Source organism: Pipistrellus kuhlii, unplaced genomic scaffold (genome assembly GCF_014108245.1).
Source record: "Pipistrellus kuhlii isolate mPipKuh1 unplaced genomic scaffold, mPipKuh1.p scaffold_m20_p_2, whole genome shotgun sequence".
NCBI classification, from domain to species: Eukaryota; Metazoa; Chordata; class Mammalia; order Chiroptera; family Vespertilionidae; genus Pipistrellus; species Pipistrellus kuhlii.
The window spans coordinates 40,945,921-40,969,048 of NW_023425515.1; positions in this window are offsets into that span (position 1 = coordinate 40,945,921).

A 23,128-nucleotide genomic window follows, 5' to 3' on the forward strand; every position below is an offset into this window, starting at 1 on the left:
TGATGAATAGCAAGAACCTATAACCAAGATAACTCTACCCAACAAAGCTATCATTCAGAATTAAAGAGCAGATAAAGAGCTTCACAGATAAGAAAAAGCTAAAGTTCATCACCACCAAACCAATATTATATGAAATACTGAAAGGTATTCTTTAGGAAGAGGAAGAGGAAGAAGAAAAAAGTAAAGATAAAAATTATGAATAACAATTACGTATCTATCAACAAGTGAATCTAAAAATCAAGTGAATAAAAATCTGATGTACAGAATTAACTGGTGAATATAATAGAATCAGGGGCATAGAAAAGGAGTAGACTGACAATTCTTGGGGGAAAAAGGGTGCAGAGGGTGCAGGAAGAGACTGGACAAAAATCGTACACCTATGGATAAGGACAATGTTGGGAGGTAAGGGCAGAGGGTGGTATGGGAACCGGGTAGAGGGGAGCTATAAGGGGGGAAAAGAGGAACAATTGAAATAATCTGAACAATAAATATTTATTAAATAAATAAACAAACACATAAATAAATAAATAAATAAATAAATAAAATAAACATTATTAGTGAAGTCCACAGAGAGAACTAATGCTGCTGAAGAGCTGAAGGAAGACAGAGCACTACATTTTCTTTATGTTAATTTTAAAAGTTTCTATTTTTTGGAAGTGGTAATATCATTAAACATACACTAGAGGCCCAATGCATGAAATTTGTGCAAAAGTAGGCCTTCCTTCCCCTGCCTGCACTGACTTTCCGCTGGCACCTGGGACCTGGGCTTCCCTTCAGCATCTGGGACCTGGGCTTTCATCACATCCCTGACTTTACTTGGATGGCTGTCTGGAAGGATGTCCAAAAGGATGTCTGGTCTAATTAGCATGTTACACTTTTGTTATTATAGATATTTGATAATGATAATAATATAGTTAGTTATGTTGTTTAATAATCCAAACATTGTTCACAGATAAACTAAAAATATGGCTCCCATTCATGCTGGTTTACCTTGCCCACTGTGTTTATCATTTTACTGTTTATTTTTAAAATGAGAAGCAAGTAAATATACATATTCTTATTTCTCCTCATATTTACACAATAGATAGTTATAGCATAAACTAGTAATGCTCATTAATCATATTCATGCTCTCCTCTATCTGGGAAAGACTTTATGCATATTTGTATGAGAAATTGACAAGAAGCAAATAGATCATAAACCTACCAAAGTTTGCATTGTAATGTTAAAAAAAGCTGTGTTGCAGGATTAGATATGCTGTTCTTTTCTTTATTCCTCATATTAGTTCAGCAGGAAATTGGCTGTGAAATTTGGACTGCTAAATAAAAAGCACAAACTTTAGATGTTGCCAGAAGATAGTGGATGAAAAAGGCATAGAAAAACTCCTCCTAAGAAAAGCATCAACATGTAATCAACTAATTTTTCACACCTCAAAGTTAGGAGGCCTTCAAAATGCTTTCCCAGAGGGATTTTAAAATGCATATGGATTAATCACTTCTATGTTGTCATTCTTTTTTTTTTCCTGAATGAATATATCTGTTTGGGTAATACTTTCTTATTTCACCATTATAGGTTTCATGGGACTCAAAGGTCACTTGATCACAAGGAGATATATCCAGATTAGACAGAAATGATGAATTCAGACATCCTGGACTTTGAGTTGGTTCAGTGGCTAGATGGAACTTCATGTTGTATCTTTTGAGGAGGAACTAAGTATAATCAATGTGTTGAAAAAAAAGAGTGAACCAGAAGTGTGATGGCCAGCATGGTGCCTTGTGGTGGAAGCTCCTAGTGCTTTTTAATATTGATTTATTCTCCTCTTCCTGGGCGCTCAAATACATTTTTCTCATCATCATTGTGGTCCAGAGTGACCACATGATTGAGTTATGACCAATGAAATAAGAACAGAGTGATATGTCCTCTTCTAAACTTGGCCCATAAGAAATCTTCCTCGAGTGATTCTATCTCTCATAGAATTCATCCTCTAGCTGAATGGTAAGAATCCCAAGGACTTAGAAGATGAAGAGTAACAAGTTAGAGTGGACCCTCAATGACTACATGGAGCAGAACTCTTCATGAACTTGCTTTTCAGATCTCCCTTTGAGCCAGTTGGTAAAGCTATTTCATCTTTTTCTAACCATTATCTCTATGAATGACTTGCCCAAATGTCAGTATTCAGTACTAATATATACACCACTGCAAGTCTAAAGCTTGAAATTTGCCCTTAGAATAACCTCTCTTCACTTATATTGACCATAATACTCTCTTTCTCCTCCTCCCTTCTTTCCTCCCTCCATCCCTCCTCCCTCCTTCCTTTTCTCCTTCCCTCCCTCCTTCCCTTCCTCCCTCTCTCCCTCTTTCCTTCTAGAATTTGAAGCCAATACCCCATAGCATACCTTAGAGTCTGTTTCAGAATTGTACATCTGTTCTTACTCAGCAGATCATAAACTGCTTGAACACATAGACTACATTTCTTCATCAACTCAGTGTTTAGGAAAAGTATCTGATACATAATAGTGGGTGCTAGTATGTCTTAAATATTGATTCATTGATTTTCTAGTGGTGTAAATGAGAGGTGACTGGGAAGCTGGAATGAGGTATCTCTACATCAAGTTCTAAGGCTGAACTTTTGACCCTCTCCAGAGCTCTCTGGGGCTGTTTTGAAGTGTCTTCCAAGAAAAATTCTAAATCTAAAGAAATTTATCATTCCAAATTTAAGCATTTACTAATCCAGAAAATCCTGCTGACAGTTTGCTTTTGTTGACTTTTAAGCATTAATGATTCCATAAGGAATAGAAAGTCAGTTGGGAATGATGTTCCCTTATTTTAAGTAGTTAACAAAAGTGTTACTGGGCATGTACACTTAGCTAAGGAGAGATTCACTTCAAAATGGGAAGGAAATTCCCTTTATGCATTGTCTTTTTAAAAGGGAGTTATCTAAGCTTCCTCTGTCTTTGAGGGTATTTTCATTACTTTTAAAAGGCTTATGCTGGAAGAAACTTTTAAATATAGGCCTATACCTAAAGGTATACCTAGTAAAGTCATTAGTAAACTAACTAATTAATAAGTTCATCTAGCATTAATTTAATAGCTATTAAATTAAAGGCACTGTACCAAATACAATAAAGAATGTAATAGTGAATGGAAGCATACCCAAAATGGAAAGAACCCTACATAATCAGCAACAACCGTAATATAATTATACTATTAATGGTAGCTGCCATTATTGAGCATTTATTAAGGTATCGTTAATCATATTGTCTATAATTCGCAAAATAATCCTGAAAGGTATGTATTAACTGGTGTTCATATTTTTACAGTTGAAGAAACAAAAATTTTAAGAGGTTGAATGATTTGTTCAAGATTACAAAGCTGCCAATTAAATTACTTTTGTTATATGTTAAAATATTTATATTAGCTAGTTAGAGTCAGTGACCCAAATTTTGTTGCAAATATTCAAAGCATCACAGTCAGGAACCACTCAAGCATATGCTTTTTCTCTCCATCAGGCCTGATCATGGAGGGGTGACTTTGGCCATGCCAATGCCATAGAGCTTCTTCACAGCCTGTTGGATATAGTACTCACTGGCTTTGGCATCCATAATGTATGCAAGTATGTTAGCTTCTGTCTTCTTCATGGCCAATCCCAAGTGAATTTGAATACAGCTCTTTCTCTGAATCCATACAGTTTCCCTGCTCTCCCTAAATACACTTTCTTGCAATCGCAGGATCTAGAATGAATTTTAAACTCTGCCTCTTGAGACATTTTTCTCATCTTAATATGTTGGTGATAATCATTTTTGCTCTAGTTTTCTAATCAAAGTGACTAGTAGATATGGCAGAAACTGAAAGTTGTAAAGTACCATACATATGCAAATAATAGCCATAATAATTGGTAGTAGTATTACTTATAGGAAGTATCTTCCAGTTGCGTATGATCTAGAATGGAAAATAGAACGTATCAAATAATAGTGTGAAAAATGACAAGTGATGCAATACAGGTACAGAGAAGGAGCTGGAGGTGTTGGAGGGATATCAGGGAGGTAGTAAATATATGTGGATAATGGCTCTTTAGGATTTGCTATGGCCTCTGGTCTGAAAAAAGTGGCTCTATTCAAGAGCAGGAATAGGCAGAGGTGAAATAGTCTACAGCAAGTCTTTCCTTCTGGCAGGAAAATATATTTCAATAACTGTAATGGAATTCTAAAAATTTCAGAATCATTGCAATCCCAATTCAAAAACTGTAGCAATTGTTTTATATGCTTTAGCAAATATACATTGGATCAACAAACTAAAGCCTGTGGGCCAGAGTACCTAATATATATTACTGATTTTTTACAGAGTGGAAGGGAGAGGGATAGAGGGTTAGAAACATCAATGAGAGAGAAACATCAATCAATTGCCTCCTGCACAGCTCACACTCAGGATGTGCCCACAACCAAGATACATGCCCTTGACTGAATTTGAACCTGGGACCCTTCAGTCCACAGGATGGCGCTCTATCCACTGAGCCAAAACAGCCAGGGCCATAGTAACTGTTTTTATAAATAAAGTTTCATTGGAGTACAGCCATGTCCTTTATTTGCGTATTTTCTGTGGCTTCTTTCTTGTTACAATGGCACAGTTAACTTGTTTCTACATTAATGCATACATATAGACTGGCCCTTTAAAAATGTTTAAGGAATCCTTCTCTAAAAGAAGACAACAGCAATTGGTTAAGTAAATAACTCATTATGCTAATTATATTTGTATTGTGTGAGTAGGGAGAGAGGGGAGGGAGGGTTGAACAATGTGGTGCCATCTACTTCTTTGTTCACTGTCCCTGGGACCCAAGTGATTGACTCTTTTGCCCCAGGAGAGTCAGCATATTGTGGTCAGTTGTTTGCAAGCTCAGCTGCATGTTAGAATCACCTGGAGACCTTTAAAAACTCTCAATGCTCAGGCCATGCTCCAGACCAATCAAATCAGAATCTCTTGGGGTGTGATTAGACATTGGTAATTATTGAAGCTTTATAGGTGATTGCAATGTGTAGTCAAGATTGAGAATCATTAATATAGTGGAAATAACCTTGGCCTGGGTTTCTAAAATGTAGTTCCAACCCAAGCTCTGGCACTATTTTAAATAAATAGTGGAATGTCTCAATGAGAAATTAATCGGTATTCTATGCTTTCTTCCTTCTAAAACAGAAAGTTTTACTCTCTTCTTGAGGCTGGGAGAATGCCTGGGAGGCCCTAAAGTAATGACATTCTTATTTTGGATTTGCCCTTTGCTTTCAGAGATTGTTCTTGCTCCAGGCACAATGGATTGCAGAGTTTATGGATTCTGGAAAGTGTCAAATGGGTATGGAAAAGGAAATGGTCATGGAGCAAGTCCATTTGGAATTTAACTTAGGCTAAGTAAAATAAAATGAAATAAAACCCGTGCGTTTGAACTGGTTCTTAAACATTACTCTGTATTCACTCTCAGCTGAGTAAGGTATGGGCATCTCAATATTTATATTCTTTTTTTTCCTAAAGTCTCTGTACTCTTCCAAATTGAGAGCGAGTGAGTTCGGAAAGGTGGTTGAGAGCTGTGAGAACAAACCAGGTCTTGGCAATTGGGCATGGTACTATGGATGTCCATTTGACACCAGCAGGTGAATTATCCACTCCAGCACAGAGTAGGGTTTCTGAATCAGTGGTAGTATTCTAGTTAGTGGTTGGAGAGCTGGTCTAGCTCCACCCACACTTTTATGACCCACTGACTAGTGCCAGGGTTAGATAATTCAAGTTTTAGGGGTATTTTCTGAAAGCATGATCAATATTAAAATATATTAATTGCAGTTATGAAGCCCTTACTTCTATTAACTCATTACCTCCCATTAATTTGGTTAATTTATTTGATTGACCCAAGGAATATACATTGGCTTAGTGACTGTAATTAATGATCAAGAGGTTGAATGGATCAGTTGGTTGAGTGTCATCCTATGCACCTGTGTTGTGGGTTCAGTTCTCAGTTGGAGCATATAGGGAAGGCAACTCATCAATGATTTTTTCCCTCTCTATTCCTCTCTAACCTCCTCTCTTAGCAGTCTTCCAGTGAGGATTAAAAAAAGAGGGTGGATGCTAGACCAAAGAAAAAGGCAAGAATACTGTTAATTGGAGGAGGCAGCTCTACTGACATAAGGAGAGAACCATGAGACTAGATAGCTAGGGGATTTTTATTTAGTGAGACTTTCTTTATTTTTCTCTCCTAATTCTAAAAGGAATACCTGATAATCAGAAAAAAATAAATCATAGATGCAGGGAAAATAAAACACACACACACACACACACACACACACACACACACAAAATAAAACCCGAAATGAAACTAAAGTCATTCTGTAATCTTTCCTCTTAACATTTCCTATTCCCTATTTCTATTCATTTATTAATGCAAAATCCTTGCCAACAGAAATAAATTTTATAGTCAATACCCAAATCCAATAATTCTCAATTGCCTTGCTGTTGTGTCTTCTCAGGGGTGCTGATGAAATGTGAAGATTATGTTAACTAAATTGTGATACAACTGAGTGCACACACTCTGATGATTCACATCTCTCCTGAAATAAGGGGAGAACAATGAGTAACTTACTGACAGGAAAGAGATATAACATAATCAAGCCTGTGCTTGCTTTCTAAAATATTCTCTAGAATATTCAAGATCACTGCCTTTCAAATATTTAAGAAAGCACTATCAGATCAATCAACATGTCAACAATAAAAATATAACACAGAGCTGTTCAATGACCCAGAAAAGTTCAATAGCTATGGATAAATTTTAAAACATTGAGACATTGTTCTTCCTCAGAAGTGAGTGTTTTGTCATTAAAAGTGATTTTAATATATATATATATATATAATATATAATATATATAATATATAATATATATAATATAATATAATATATATATATATATATATATATATATATATATATATATATATATTAGGTCTAGTAATTAATGTCATTTTCTAATACTTTTTTAAATCGAATTTATTTAAACAATACAACAAAATTTAATCAACAATATAGTTGCCGTTGTTTTCTACTACTTGTGCCCAACGCTCAGGAAGCATTTTAATCCCTCTGTTGTAAAATTCTTGTGATTTTGATGCAAAAAATTCGGTCAATGCATTTTTGAGGCATTCTTCATTATTAAATTTTTTTCCAAGAAGAAAGTTTTGCAAAGAACGAAACAAATGGTAATCGGAAGGGGCACTATCAGGAGAATATGCAGGTTGAGGGAGAACTTCCCATTCCAACTGGCGCAGTTTTTCAGCAGTGATTCTTGCAGTATGTGGTCGTGCGTTATCCTGGTGAAGAATTACGCCCTTCCTATTAATCAGCGCGGGTTCTTTTTCTCTTAAAGCTTGGGCTAACCTTTCCAATTGGGCACTATACACTGCACTTGTAATGGTTTGGTTAGATGGTAAAAGTTCATAATGAAGAATTCCTTTAAAATTCCACCAAACACACAACATCACTTTTTTCGCATGCAAGTCAGGTTTTGGCGTGGGCTGCGGAGCCTCATTTTTGTCCAACCATTGAGACCGCCTTTTCAAATTAACATACAGCACCCATTTTTCATCTCCGGTAACAATTTGCTCTAAAAACGGCAAACGGTTTTGACGAGAGAGGAGCGAACTGCAAATTGTGACTCTTTGATTATGGTTGTTGGTCAACTCATGAGGAACCCATTTTCCAAACTTTTGGACTTTGCCAAGTGCACGCAATTGATTGGAAATTGTTTTTTGTGAACAATTTAAAGTTGTCGCAAGCTCTTGTTGGGTAATTTGAGGATTTTGCACCAAAAGAGCTTGAAGAGCTTCTTGATCAAAATTGGACACACGGCCTCGGCCACTCTTGTCATCTAACGAAAAATTTCCCTCGCGAAATTTCTCAAACCAGCGCTGGCATTTTCTGGCGCTAACTGCATCTTGACCAAGAGCACTACAGATGTTTTTTGCAGCCTCACTTGCTTTTCTTCCTAATTGGAACTCGTAAAGCATGCAGTGCCGAATATGCTCTTCATCCGCCATCTTCTTAGCCCTAGTTTTGCAACAAAAACCAAACCAAACTCAAACTTTTTCAAGCAAAACTTGTTAATTGCACTTCACACGTTCTGTAGATACCACGTGTTTGAAGGTTATGTCAATACAAGTCAACGCCAAGCAAGATTTTAAACGAATGTTAAAAAACGACATTAATTATTATTAGACCCATGTGTGTGTATATATATATTGACTTCAGAGAAGAAAGGAGAGGAGGAGAGGGAGAGAGAGAAACATCAATGATATGAGAGAATCGTTGATCAGCTTCCTCCTCTATGCCCCTACTGGATATTAAGCCCACAACCCAGACATGTGCCCTGACAGAGAATCAAGCCATAACCTTCTGTTTCACAGGTCTGTGCCAAACCACTGAGCAAGACCAGCCAGGCTAAAAGTGATTTATTTTTAGAGGATTTTTTTCTTTCAATTTTTTAATCCCTTACTAGTACATTATCAAAATTTGTAAGGTTATTTAATAACTTTAGAAACAGTTATTAAATACAAGATTGGGAATCCCTATCCTAAGGAATAAGGGAAAGCATATTAGTTCCTTTGGGTTGCCATAATAAAATACCATAGAGTACGTGGTTTAAACAACAGAGATTTGTTTTTCTAAGTTGAGGAAGCTGGAAGTCCAAGATCAAGGTGCCAGCAGGGTTGGTTTCTAGTGAGACCTCTCTTCCTGGCTAAATGGCTGCTTTCTAACTATTGACTTTAAACAAATAACCAAGTAGTTATTTCTTCAGCAAAATGGGTTTATTTGTGAACAACAGAGAATTGCAATTTGAGACATTAATCTAATGGCAAAACACAGGCAAGGCAAAAAAAACAAAAAACAAAAACAAAAAAGAAAACTTTTTTATGGGTTTAGGAGGAACTGGTGTAAATGAAGAGTCTGTTGAAGGAAACAAAGTTTGAAGTATAGTGACTTTTTATTGATTAAATTATAGAAGTGTCATTAGCTGAGCAGTTTCTGAGCTAGTAGAAATCTTTTCTCCTGTCATAGTAATGTAGCATTACTTCCTGTTGGAGGTGCAAGTTTCATCTATTCCTATTGGGGTCAGTAGTGTGACACCTGTGTGAGAGTTCTCTCCTCTAGCCTCCTGATTCCATTGTAAATAAGATTTTTGTTATTAATTTTCACATCGTTATCCTCACATGTATTTTCCTCTGTGCTTCCTGGTACCTTTCTTCTCTCATAGGGATACCAGTTATATTAAGCCACTCTTATGATCTCATTTAACTTTAATTATCCCCTTAAAGACCCTATAGCCAAATATAGTCGCATTGAGGGCTAGGGTTTCAACATATAAATTTTCGGGAGATAGAGAGAGCATGAGATTTTTTCATGTTGGAAGGCAGATGAGGTTAAGATTAGCCTTGGTTTTGGGCAGAATTTTCCATGTCCTGTGGAAAAGAGAAAAGTCAAAACCTTGTTTTGAGAATAGCAAGCAGGGTTCAAGTTTAGCTGGAACGTAGGATTGTGGTGGGAGAAATTTGAAAATAGTTCATAAAGGAGACTGGGTCAAAGTTGTGGAGTATGGCAAGAGCAGGTTGAGGGTGGATCATTAGATTTGGAAGGGTAGCTGTGAGCCACTGAAGAGTTTTGAGGTGGGGATGATATGGTAAAAGCTTTACTATAGAGGGATCATACTGATGAAGGATGAGTTGAAATGTGGGGATATAAGATAGGAGATAAGGAGGCCAGTTAGAAGGCCACTGGGATCAAAGACGGATACTCCAGAGGCAGCTTGGTATGGTATTGTTAAGAACATTGGCTCCAGAGCCAGGTTACATATTTCAAACCTGATTTATGCCCTTTTATAACTTAATGTTTTTAGTCAAATAATTTTACTTCTCTTTGGACTTTTGTGTATTTGTGAGTAATATGGGATTGATGAAGGTGTTAGAGTTTCAGATGAGTCTACACACACATACACACACACACACATACATACACACACACATATATGTGCTTAGAAAACTAACTGAAATACAGTGCTGTGTAACTGTTTGCTTAATGTAGTCAAGATGGGAAAGCACTACACAAAAATCCCAAATCAACACTTTCTGATTTTTTTTGACCAATCTTAAAATATTTTTCCACTTAATGACTTCCGTGGTTCCCACTACATTTATATCTCAGGCCTATTTTTTTAAAATTAGATTTCCACTTAGCTACTCCACTCTGTGTCCCCTGACTCTGCCAAAAGAAACTTAAAATATACCCCATCAAGATTCAGAATGCCTATAAGCAACCATAAATCACTTACATGAAGGGATGCAGCTGTTCTAAGAGTTTACATTTGGACTAAGTAAGGTATGTAAATAAGAAATCAGAAATATACTAAAAAATCTAATTTTTCTTTATTCACTTGAACAACCAGACTTAATGAACTAAAACACTATAAACTCTGCCTTGGAATATTAACACATGCAAGGTGCAAGCCAATCTGCCCACAGAGGTGACATTATTGTCATTAAAAATATAGTCTGTTAACATTCTTGACTAGGTTTTCAAAGATGTATAGATTCACATATTTTACATCTAATGCAATGTTTCATGCTGCTGGTGGATGATACTTTACATGTATGTAAAATCCCCAAAATCAACTGTTTTTGTAAACATAAGGAAGGAAGTGACTCCAATGAATGGGAAAGTTGTTCCAAATTGGGAAAGTGAAAAGTTAGGGCCAGATGGAAGTGTGATGGAAGGCTTAAAGTGCCAGTATTATGAACAATGAGCTTGTTTCCTTTCTCATGCCTTAAAGTGAAGGGACACCTTATTTAAGATTACTGAGATTTGAGGTAGGAACCATTTTTTATTGTTGTTCATTTATTTATTCATTATTTCATCAAATATTTATTATTGACAACTTACTGTGTGCTGGGTGCTGGGGTTTCTCAGAAATTCATATTCTAGTAGATTATAGGAAGATACAGTTAGAAGGCAAGTTTGATCATATAGTTCAAATTCATGACTTTACATATGGGAAAAGTGAGGCCCAACTCCAGAAATTCATGTGTCAGGACTAGGCTTCCAGCTCCCTGACCCCTATTCCAATGCCCTATTTGCCACATAACAATGGCACTTGGGGTAGATCCTTAGGTATTCCTCATATAGCTCACTATGGGGAAAACAATGAAAGCTCAGATAATCAAGCTTGGAAGATGATTAATGGTGTGATGTAATGATCAGTTCTCCAGTGCCACAGGGTCACGTTCTGCTGTGCTTGGAACAGCATGTGTTGTTTATTTGTTCCTTGTTACTAAACTGAAGATAAAGAGGATCATGATCATGGTTTGTCACATCTGAGGTCTTCACTCATTATAGCTAATGGCTAGGAAAACAAGAAACTTCCTATTCAAGGGTATTTAGATGTAAACTCCTCCTCTACCATTTTCTAGATGTCTTTAATTACCCCTCCCTGTAAATGTCATGTTTTTACCTGTACTTGAGGTATGTTAACAATATTTCTTACTACTCAGTACTGTTGTAATATATTGGGAATAAGAAATGAGCACATTGCCTGAAGTGTGGTAGGCTTCATAAATGGTAGTATGATCATTTGTCTCAATGAAATGCTAAAGAAGGTAGTAATTTATCATTACTGTATGTGTTATGTGCTGGGGTTCAACATAGCCTCTACTTTCAGGGAGCTTCCAATCATGCAGACAAGGCAGACGCCTGCATAAATAACTTGCCTAGAGAAAAGATTATGATAAACATTTTAATGAATACCAAGTTCCTTGAAATAGAGGGGCAAGTGAAATAAATTTAACTTTCTCCCTATCCCTAATCATGGTCTATTACCTATGAAGATGAAATTGAACAAGTGTTTTCAATGAAAAACAACAAAAACAAAGTCAGCTAGTGGGTTGGATATGAGAATTTATTTTAGGTAAATTGAACCATTTTGGAAGAGGTTCAATGAGAATTGAGCCTTACTTTAACATGAAATTGTTAATATGAAAATGTCCACTATCCTATGCTAAGGGAGAGAGAAAAATTAATACCTTTTTTTGAAATTTAAATTCATTTAATGGCAATGAATAAGGAATCAATTTACTAGTATGTGTGTGAGATGTGATTTTCACAGCTGAATATAGGAATGTCTAAATGATGTCCATTTAGAGGTGCAATGTTTTATGATGTTACTACCTCTGACAAAAAGAGCATTCAATAAACAGTATAAAATGTCAGTTACAAAACATTCCATGTGAACTAATATCAATAAAGATGAATAGTGCTTTAACATAATTAATGCCTGCCTGCCTCTTTGCTGTCACTTGTTGTCCAACAGACAAAATCAATTCAATAAGCTTTTCCAGACCAAGCACACACAATCTTAATAAATGGGTTAGTGATGTTCAGAACAAAAAAAAATGTAATGAATGTCACATAGAGCTTCAGAAATGATTTGGAAGCTGGATTCCAAATTTAAGAACTATATTTTTTTATGTAACTGGGTCAGGGAGAATAGAAACCAGAGATTTTTTTCTTATTTATTTATTTATTATTGTTATTATTATTATTATTATTATTATTATTATTATTTTACCAGACTACTCTAACATTCTTTGTGTTTGACTTAAGAAAAGATATAATAAGATCTGAGTTTAACACTTTGGTTCCATTCGCTAAATGTAGGAGAATTCATTTCATTGTCAATTTCACAGTTTCCCATCATAAAATGAGGAAATTGGGAGGGATGATAAGTGGAGTTTTTGAGTAAAGTTATTAGATTTAGCAAAAGATAAAAACAAAACAAACACACGGTTAAAATAAAATTTAACAGGGTCATTGTGGATTTTATCTGGCAATACTATCTTTGAAGTGTCAAGAATATCTCTTTCTAATATAAGTTTTGAATAGTCATTGGACTTAGGAATCAAAATATATTGGATTCAGCTTGCCATTTTACCTAATAAGCCTGGATTGGATAATGTGATTTTGAGTTAAATCCAAATTCAGTTGCCCATTCTTCTAAACATTATTCCAAAATAAACATACTAAAAATTAAATGCAAGCAATCTCTCTGAAGGGAAAGAAGAAATATAGAGAGCAGCTAGACTTATTACTCTAGTCCTGTCCCCCCAATCCACCCTACCCTAGTTTACCCAAGGAAGTTTAATGGGACTCCTAGAAGCAGGAAGAAGTATTAATGGCAGATAACCACTTGTGACCATCTCTCTTAGGATGAGATAGATTTCATTTTGCTGTTGTTCCTACAAACTTCACAATAAAGTTTATGGAAAAGAAAATTTAAGTCATTTATTTCATATTGATTAAAGGTTTTGCAAATACCATATGTTTTGATTAATAACTAGCATGTATAGAGCTATTTGCCAAAAACTAATTTAGTATTTTATGTTAGTAACTCATTGAATACACTCAGTAATCCTATGAATTGGCTACTATTATCTTGTCATTAAGGTCAGCCAACACATTACCATTAATTGGAAAAAATATTCAGTAAACAATGAAAAGGGACCTGAAAAATTGTAAAGGTGAAAAGTGGACAAGACAATGTTTACCTACCTTACAGGATATATGGTATAGATATATCTGATATATGGATGATTAATACCATATATATATATACACACATATATATGTATATGTATATATACAATATAAAGCCTATTTTACGTTGATGTGGATAATTCTAGAAATCAAGATATGCAAGGTTGAGTGGCAGATGGATATTTTCTCTAGTATTTTTTTTGCCATATCTCTAAAATTTTTGGCTTCTCCCTTTCTTATTGTGGCTAACATATAAAGACAAATTCAGTGGTTCATTCAGCATACTTTCACTAAGGGGATACTGTGTTTTAGGCCCATATACTAAAGGCCCAGTGCATGGATTCATGCACTGGTGAGGTCCCTCTCCACCTGGCCTGCACCCTCTAGCAATCTGGGACCCCTGGGGGGATGTTGGATAGCCAGTTTCAGCCCAATCCCTGCAGGCCTGATTCAGACAGGAAGAAGCTCAATCCTGTGCATTGAACATCTGTCCCCTGGTGGTCAGTGCATGTCATAATGACTGGTTGACCAGTCATTCGGTTGTTCATTTGTTTAGGCATATATATATATATATATATATATATATATATATATATCTGTACAAGACAGGGTTCTTTAATAATATAATTAATGATTGGCTCTGTGGAAAGGTGGTTGGAACCAAGAGAGGGAATTCAAGGCAACTCTTGAAGTGGGGAGACAGAGATTGTGTATGACATTGAAAACAGTTTTCCAAACAAAGGCCTTTTTGCAAGCACTTTTAGAAGAAGTGGCTCAATAAGAAAAGAAGTAATGAGAATAAATAATAAAATAAGCAATAAGAAGAAACTAAGAGTTTGTTTTTTGGGGGTTTTTTTTGAAAAAAAGGAATGTGATAATTTAGGTTTGGCTATATATAAAGCTGACCCAAAGAACAGTTAGTGAAAGAAGGTGTTGTAGAATAATGGCCTCTCCACAGATCCTAATATCTAGAATTGATGAATATGGTGCCTTATATGGCAAAAGGGACTTTGCAGGTGTGATTTAGATTTTTTAAGATAAAGAGATTACTCTGAATTATCTGGGTGAGCCCAATGTAATAACAATTTCTTTTACAAGAAGGAGAAGGCGGGGGGGGGGGGTGGTCAGAGTAAGAAAAAAAGGTGTAATAATGGAAGAAGAAAATAGAGTGATGTGTTGAAGGGCCCATAATGCAAGGAATTCAGGTAACTTCTAGATACTGGAAAAGGCAAGGAAAAAAATTATTTCCTATAGTAACCAGAAGGGATATAGGCCCAAAGTTTTAGGACTTCTGGCCTCTAAAACTGTATAACATATTTATTTAAGTGATTGTAGTAATTAGTTATAGGAGCAATAGAAAACTAATATATAAGGGATGAGTTATAACAAGTGATCCAGGCCTGGTGGAAAGGCTTTGATCTAAGAAGTTGCCAAGAATCTTGGCTGTTTATATCTTGTTAATCTTCCCTTTTAAGAGTGCTGCTTTCATTGATGGTCAAAAATGTCTGGCAACTACAATATGTTTCAAGCAGCTGGATGAAGGAAGAGGAGAAGAAAGGTCATCTCCCTACTCTTGAATAAATGTTTCAGAAATTGCACACATTATTGTCCACATATTTGGCTAGAATTTTATCATGTGGCTGTGCTGCAAAAGAGACTGGAAAGTGGAGTCTTTATTTGTGTGCCAACCTAAAACCCAGGGGCTCCATCTCTACTGAAAAGAGAGAGAATAGATATTGGAGAAGACTAAGCTAGTAACTTAGGAAAGTTATTTTCCCTCTTACTAAAAGAAAAAATGTATAGAATCATTTATGCTGTCAATCATCAACAATACCAACAAAGCTTTGGAAATTGTAGGGGGAGGCAAAAGATACATGAGCACTTGTCTAGTTGAGAAAAAAAAGTATATGTATTGATTAGCTGGTATGTTAAATATAGGCAAATATAGGCATGTATCTTGCTAATTTAAGAATAACACCAGGATATAAAAATAGATTGCGTAATTTCCAAGCAACCAGAAGAAAATTGAATCTATCCAATAAGAAGATATATTTGGAGGGGGGAAAATCGATAAGATTTTTATAAATAAAACACACAAAATAATTTAGTAGAAGCAACTTTTAACAAAGTAGTCATTAAACCATATACAATTGGATTATAATCACCAACTTAAGACAGACACTTTCAGGCTATATTATAAACAAAAGTCAGCCATATCTTACCTATGTGTATAAGCTACATTTAAACAATAGTATACAGGATAATTAAAAATAAAGCATAAGAAATATACCAGATAGCTATGATCTGATATTAAGTCAGAATAGCATTTCAAAGTTGAACAAATTAGGAATGACAATAAAACATTAGGAAACCAAGATAAAGATAATATAGCGGTAACATGAACAACAGATCAAGAATGCATAGCAATTACAAATGTATTTGCTTCCAATATATCAGTATATGTTCAAAATGTACAAAGTGACAATGGACATAACCATGGCAGAATAAAGATAAATTAATATCAGGAATCTGAGAATCCTGCAAAATGGTTAATTCAAACAGATAAAAAGAAACAGAGGCATGAAATATTTGAACAGCATATAGAGGAAATATTTTGTTTTAAATATAATTCTAAGAATAAAGATTAAAGAAGCTTTTCACTGACAAAGCTGGAAGAACACCAACAGCATAACATTATCTCAATTTTATGATGAAGAAAGTCCTAAGCCCAAACCTTCCTCTTACACTGTGCCAAAATCCCAGGTCCAAATGGTCTGTAAGTGATTTTTACAAAAACATAGGGAAACTTTTACAAAACAAATAATCTTCTTAGTTACATAGACAATGACAAATAAAAAAGACTGAAATATACAAATCATTTTCTGAGGTTAGTATGACACTGATGCTAGACCATATAAAAAGTTTATCTATAAATGAAAGTATTGGACTTTTTTATTTATAAGCTTAGATATGAAATTCTAAAATAACCACTAGAACACAAAGTAAAACATTTTTGAAAGAACAATGAATCATGATCTTATATGGTTCATTTCAGTAATACAAGAAGTTTTCCACATTAGAAAATCTACCAATGTAACATAGTACATTCATTTACTAAGGAAACAAATCACATGCCTAATTCAATAGGGATAAAAATAATTATAAAATTTAATTCCAATTATTATAATAGTATAATTTTCACAAAAACAGGCATAGAGGAGAACCTCATTAATGGGTAAAAGGCTACATAGGGAAAATTCCCTGCAAATATTTATTTAAAGGAGAAACTTTAATATACTTTATATAAGAATGTCATTATTACTACTGGTTAACCTAGTGCTAGAAAATATAACAATATAATAAAACAAAATATGTGAGGAATTACAAATATTAGAAGGGAAATGAGTTTCAGACAGCATAATTACTTAAGAAAACTAACATATCTTCTACTCTATTTGGTACAAAACCTTTGTTTAGGATGAAATATGATCTTATACCAGACAACAGTATTATTCTCATAAGTAACAAGATAAACATATTTATCATTCACAATATAAAACTAATATATAGACATATTAACTTAATAAGATATGATTTTGGAAAAAACAAATATATATATATATATATATATAAAAGCCATACAAGGAAATATGAATAAATTAGAGGCCCAATGCATGAATTTGTTCATGGGTGAGGTCCCTCAGCCTGACAAGCAATAAAGGCCAACTGGGGCTGGCCAGTCTGGGGGAGAGACCACAGGAGGTTGGCTGGCCACAGGAAGTTGACTGTGGGAGTGTACTGACCACCAGGGGAACAATTCCTGCATTGAGCATCTGCCTCCTGGTAGACAGTGCATGTCATAGCAACTGATCAACTGGTCGTTTGGTCATTCGATTGCTTAGACTTTTATGTATGTAGATGTAGAGATAAACTGAGTTCATGGATGGGACCATTTAGCACCTAAAAAATGTCAAATATTACCAAATTAAATAAACAATGCATGGAATTTCAATCAAAACTTCTTCAAAGAAACCCGAAATATTAGGCCCAAAACTGCCAATTTTGGAAAAGAAGTGCAAAAGGGAATATTTACACTACCCTGTATTATGATATAACCACAAAAGAAAACAATGAGGCCTCTAACATGAACAGACAAATAGTGCAATGGGACAGATTAAATAACCCCATATGGAGTATAATATAAATCTGAGGTGACTATTCAAATTTAAATGAGAAAGTTTTACTTTATAACTGTTTGCTTACCAAAATTTCAAATAATGTCTCCTGTCACTCTCAAATCTCTACCATTTTAGATTATAAATTATATGATGTATTTATCCTATCTATGAAAGAGTAATATGCAAATTGACCATCACTCCAACATACGGTGGCTTCTGCTGTGTGGGTGTGGTCACAAGATGGCTACCACAACATGTCCAACAGGGGAGGGCAGTTGGTAGGGATTAGGCCTGCAAAGGAGGGAAGTTGTGGGCGATCAAGCCTGCAGGGAAGGGCAGTTAGGGGTAACCTGGATGGCAGAGGAGGGAAGTTTGGGGTGATTGGGCCTGCAGGGAAAGGCAGTTGGGGAGAACCTAGACCTGCAGGGGAGAGCAGTTGAGGTGGACCAAGCCTGCAGGTGAGGGCAGTTAGGGTGACCAGGCCTGTAGGAGAGGGCAGTTAGGGGCAAACAGGCTGGCAGGGGAGCAGTTAGGCATCAATCAGGTTAGCAGGGGAGTGGTTAGGAGGTGATCAGGCTGGCAGGCAGAAGTGGTTAGGGGCAATCAGGAAGGCAGGCAGGCAAGCAGTTGGGAGCCAGCAATCCTGGATTGTGAAAGGGATGTCCGACTGCCCATTTAGGCCCGATCCCATGGGGAATCCCAGATTGGAGAGGGTGCAGGCTAGGCTGAAGGACACTGACCTGCCCCTGGTGCATGAATTTTGTGCACTGGGCCTCTAGTATAAAATATATTGACATCGATGGATTTTTTAAGCATATAGAACTGTCAAATGTAGCTTAATAAGTAGGGATAAATACAAATATAGAAAATTGATTAAATTTCTACTGCATTAAACACTTAAATGTGCAGATAAACTATAAGCCAGTAATAAAATATTGGAAAAACACTTGGGTGACTTTGGAGTGGGAAATGACTTCTTGAACTGTATCCCAAATTTCAAATTATATGAAAAAAAATGGTTGAATCTGAACACATAAAAATTAAAATTTTCTATTTAATGAAGGTCAGTGTAGATTAAGGTAATATTTGGTAGACAGACCAGAAAAAAATAGTTACAACATTTAAAACTGACAATATCTAAAATAATTAAGCAAATCCACAAGAAAAAGAGATAATTTGGAAAAGAATATGAATAGACAATTATCAAAAGGGGAAACTAAAATTACCTACATGCTCATGACTAGATGCCCAACATCATAAGTAATCAAAGAGTTATAAATTGAAACTTTTGCTCTTTCCCTTCACACAGTGAAAGAAAAGCAATTCTATAAGTGAATAATATGTATCAAGAGTCACAAAGTTTTAGCAATTTTAGCATAATTCTAGTTTTGAACACCACGTTATTAATAGAGAATGTTTAGTTGTTTTCCTATTATTTCTAGAAATCCAGCAAAATAGGTAAAACTTATCCTGGTCCAGGTATCATCTCAGAAATATTTTCTCAGATATCTCTCGCATTCCAAGTTTTCTTGAGGTTTTAAAGAATCACAAAAAATTAGAGCTGAAGTAGTTTCCAAAAGTTGACTAGTGTAACTTTAGCCTACTATGGAATTTTCTCTACAAAAGCATCCGTTCCTTATAAGCTAAGTTCAAGAATCTATTGAAACCAGGCCATAGATACATTGCTTTAAAACACATCATCACATCCTTAAGGGAGCTGTGAAATCTCTTCCAGAGAGAGGCTATGACTGGAAAGCTGCCTCCTGCTACTCTGGGGTCAGGTTATATATTAATAATTCTTGGATCTCACCTCCCTCCATGAAGCTCAAAAGTGAGAGGTCATGTTTCTTATAAATAGTGTTTTTTTCCAAGATGTCCTCATTGGATGAATGAAATAGCTTTTAATGAACATAAATTAATTTTAATGAAAATTAAATAGACTTTTCTCTTTCCTAAGAAATTAAAAAAAAGTAAAAGTAAACTATTGGACCTCTAGTTCTGCATAACCATCCTTCAATTATTTTCAGGTTTTTCCAGAGGCACAACTATTGATACACAAACAAGCCTCCTTGATCATGATTGTTGAAGTGTCTGTTTCCCTAGTAGTTTCATCACTGTCCCTGATGCTGGTGTGCCCAGTGGATGGTGCCAAGAGAGTTATACCAAGTGTTCTGTCTTCTCTTGCTCTCTTAATCCCACCTCAGGCCATGGCCACTGCTTTGCTTCCTGTTGTGCCCAAGGCTCTTGGCACCTGCCAATGGAAACAGTGCCATTCAGTCCACCACTGAGAGCACTGCCATACCCACCTGCTACAATTGGTACCACTGGTGCTACAGCTATGGATGTCTATGAATTTGGCAAAAGTTATTTCTCCATCATCTATTACATTGGTCCCACAGTGGTGTGTCTTAAAGAGACAATGGGTGAAAACACCTGATTCAGGTCTTAATGGCAGGTTTTCTTTTCCCAGGATTTGGGCATATGTCCCTATGAAATTGGTGAAATACAAGAGAAAAACACTGGTGGTTCTCAATATCATCTCTCCTTTCCAGCTCAGATGCTGTTTCTGGCAGCTCTGCCTGGGCTTTGGCAACTATTCCTTAGAGACTATTACCAGGAGAGGGGCCCTTTAGTGGCAGAAGAGTGTGTAATTTCTCTTGAACTGCCTGTGCTTATTCCAATTTGCTATCAAAGGGAGAAGGACCAACTGATTTAGAACTTGTCCTGCACAGAGTCCTCAGATTCACACACTGAGACATTTTGACAATTTTGCTGCAGGTAGGTATATCTTTAGGATGCTTAAAGTCAAATTAAAACCAGAGATAAGTCTCAAGCCTAATAATTTGGAAAATCAACTTTCTTGCCCCCAAATTTGAGTTCCTTCTGGGCAGTTAATACTAACTTGAAGGCCTGTTTCTGAACCAGGGGGTACTTCAAAACAAATATTGAAGCGAATTGAGTTACTTGCTAGATATTGAGAGGTCCTAAATATTGAAATATTATAACAGAAATATTTTATTTTAGAAATTGGAAAAAAATCTTAAATCATAAAATAAGTATTCAGAAAGTCAAAGAAAGATAAGTTTTTCCTCATGAGGGCAACTTTTGTATATTTTAAAAATCAAGAATGAAATTCTTTCCTGATTTTCTGCTTTTAAGTTGCATTAATTTTTCTACTGCTTTAGCATGTGCTTTATTTCCCTTTGTGTCATCCAAGTCTGCTAGACACGTAAGGAGTTTTAAGTCAGTGGTGAGTAAGAAGTATTGGTAATATTTTCCATCTATAATGTGTTTTATAATTTGTAGATTGCTGTTATATCTCAATATTTTCCCATCAACTCTCGTCTAGTAGATTTTTTTTTTTAAATGGGTGTTGGGAGCTAGCAGAGTTGAGGCAAGCAACTCAGTCTTAAGGAAATAGAATTTAGTTCCTTCTAGCAGAAGTTATGAGGTGCCCTGAGGGCTTGGCCAGAAGATAAGATTAACCTGGGGCTTAGCATCTCCTGTCTTCCTGCAACTTCCCCTTCCTGATCCTCCCCCATGGACACTGCCAGGGACCCCTCTGCATGGGCGGCCCTGCCCCCCTTTGTCTCTGCTGTATAAATACAGCCATTTCAGAGAATAAAACTGAGGCTTGATCAGAACCTTGTCTTGCCTTCATTCTTTCTCGTTCCTTGTTTGTTTCATTCTCTTAGGTGGTTCCTGCGTGCCCCCGTTGTTGTCCCGAGGGTCGGGACAAATGGGCTTTGACTGAAGAGCAAGGATGAAGATGTTATCTTATTTCTGCAGGTGAGCAAGTAGAGTACTGAAGAAATTATGCCAATCACTAGGCTAGCAGAGCTAGAATTGGCCCTCAGGTCCAGGTTTTCTGACAGCTTTACACTGTATCTCAAATGCTCAGGACACACCAGCTGACTTGATCCTGATGAAAATAAATGGAGTCTTGTTTGAAGACAAGTTTGAAGACAATAAAATAGAAAATGATTTAGATAAAACATCATCTCACATTATATAATCTTCTAGGGAAACATTTTACGGAAGAAAAAACTGATTCTAGACTGATGAGAGTTACTTGCACGAGTTGAATGGTGGCTCATTAACAGGACAGGCACTAGAACCTGGTCTTAGCCCTATGACCTACATAAGCAAGCCAGAGTAGACCTGCTTCTGGGTAGCAGTTATGACTAGTGACACTGACCATACTGTTTATCAATTGGTTATTCTTTAAAATATTTTGTAAAGCCAAGGAGAATACCATGGCATCTACTAACTATAAGGCCCTTCTACATTCACCTGGCTTCTAAATTCACACGTGAATGGGTCCTATTCAGAAAACAGAGGAAAGTATATACAGATTAAATCCAAACCAAGACATAAAGTAAATCTGTAGCATACAACACTGATGAACAGAAGGCCTAGTGGTGCCTGAGTTGTTATGAAAAACACATTCTTTTTTTTTAAGGAAAATTATGAAGAGGGTATAAATAAAAGAAGGCAAAAATGAGAGTACTACAAACACTGTGAGACTGGGAATTAAGGGTATCAGTCTATTTAATCTCCACCCCTACACTTTTTATTGGCTTTATTTGTGAGCTGGTGAGAGTAATTTTTTTTTCTGAGCCTCAATATTTCCATCTGCCAAAATGACAAGTTGCACTACATACCACACAGGCCCTTTATGGAACTTGACCTTCTGTGACATTAAGTGTTGTCTTTATTTTTCATATTTTCACCCCATGTGAAAGAACAATTTGTTGACTTACTAAGAAGCAGACCATCACCAAAGTCAATCCTTTGCTTAGCGTGTTGAAATTTTTTTGGGTGACAACTGCCTCCAGGGACTGGCTTGTGTATATTGAGAACATGCCATTCACCACCTCAATTTCAGACTGGAATGGCACTGGAATTCTGTGATGCCCACCCTTTTGAATTGGAGAAGGGCACAGTGACATTGGCATTTCAGCTTGGGGCTAGTGGTTGAATCACCCTTTAAAACTATTAGTTGGGTTGTGATCCAAAGATGGCTACTGAATGGAGCCAAAAGTTTCCACAGGGATGTCATTAAGAGAAGTGACTTTTATTACTGGAGGAGAAAGCCGGTGTTCTCAAAATCATGAGGTCCACGAATGGCAAGTTCCATCTATAGTATTTGGCCCTTTGTGATATGTGGGTACTTGTATAAGAGATAATTTTTTTTTCATGTTTTGTTTTTCCATCTAATAGTCCAATATTATTCTTTTACTAGTATTTATGTCTCCTATCAATTTTAAGCATGAAGCAGATATTAGGAAATGTTTGATAAGAAAATGAGTCTTGATGACTTCAGACAATATTGTTATTGTCTGAATT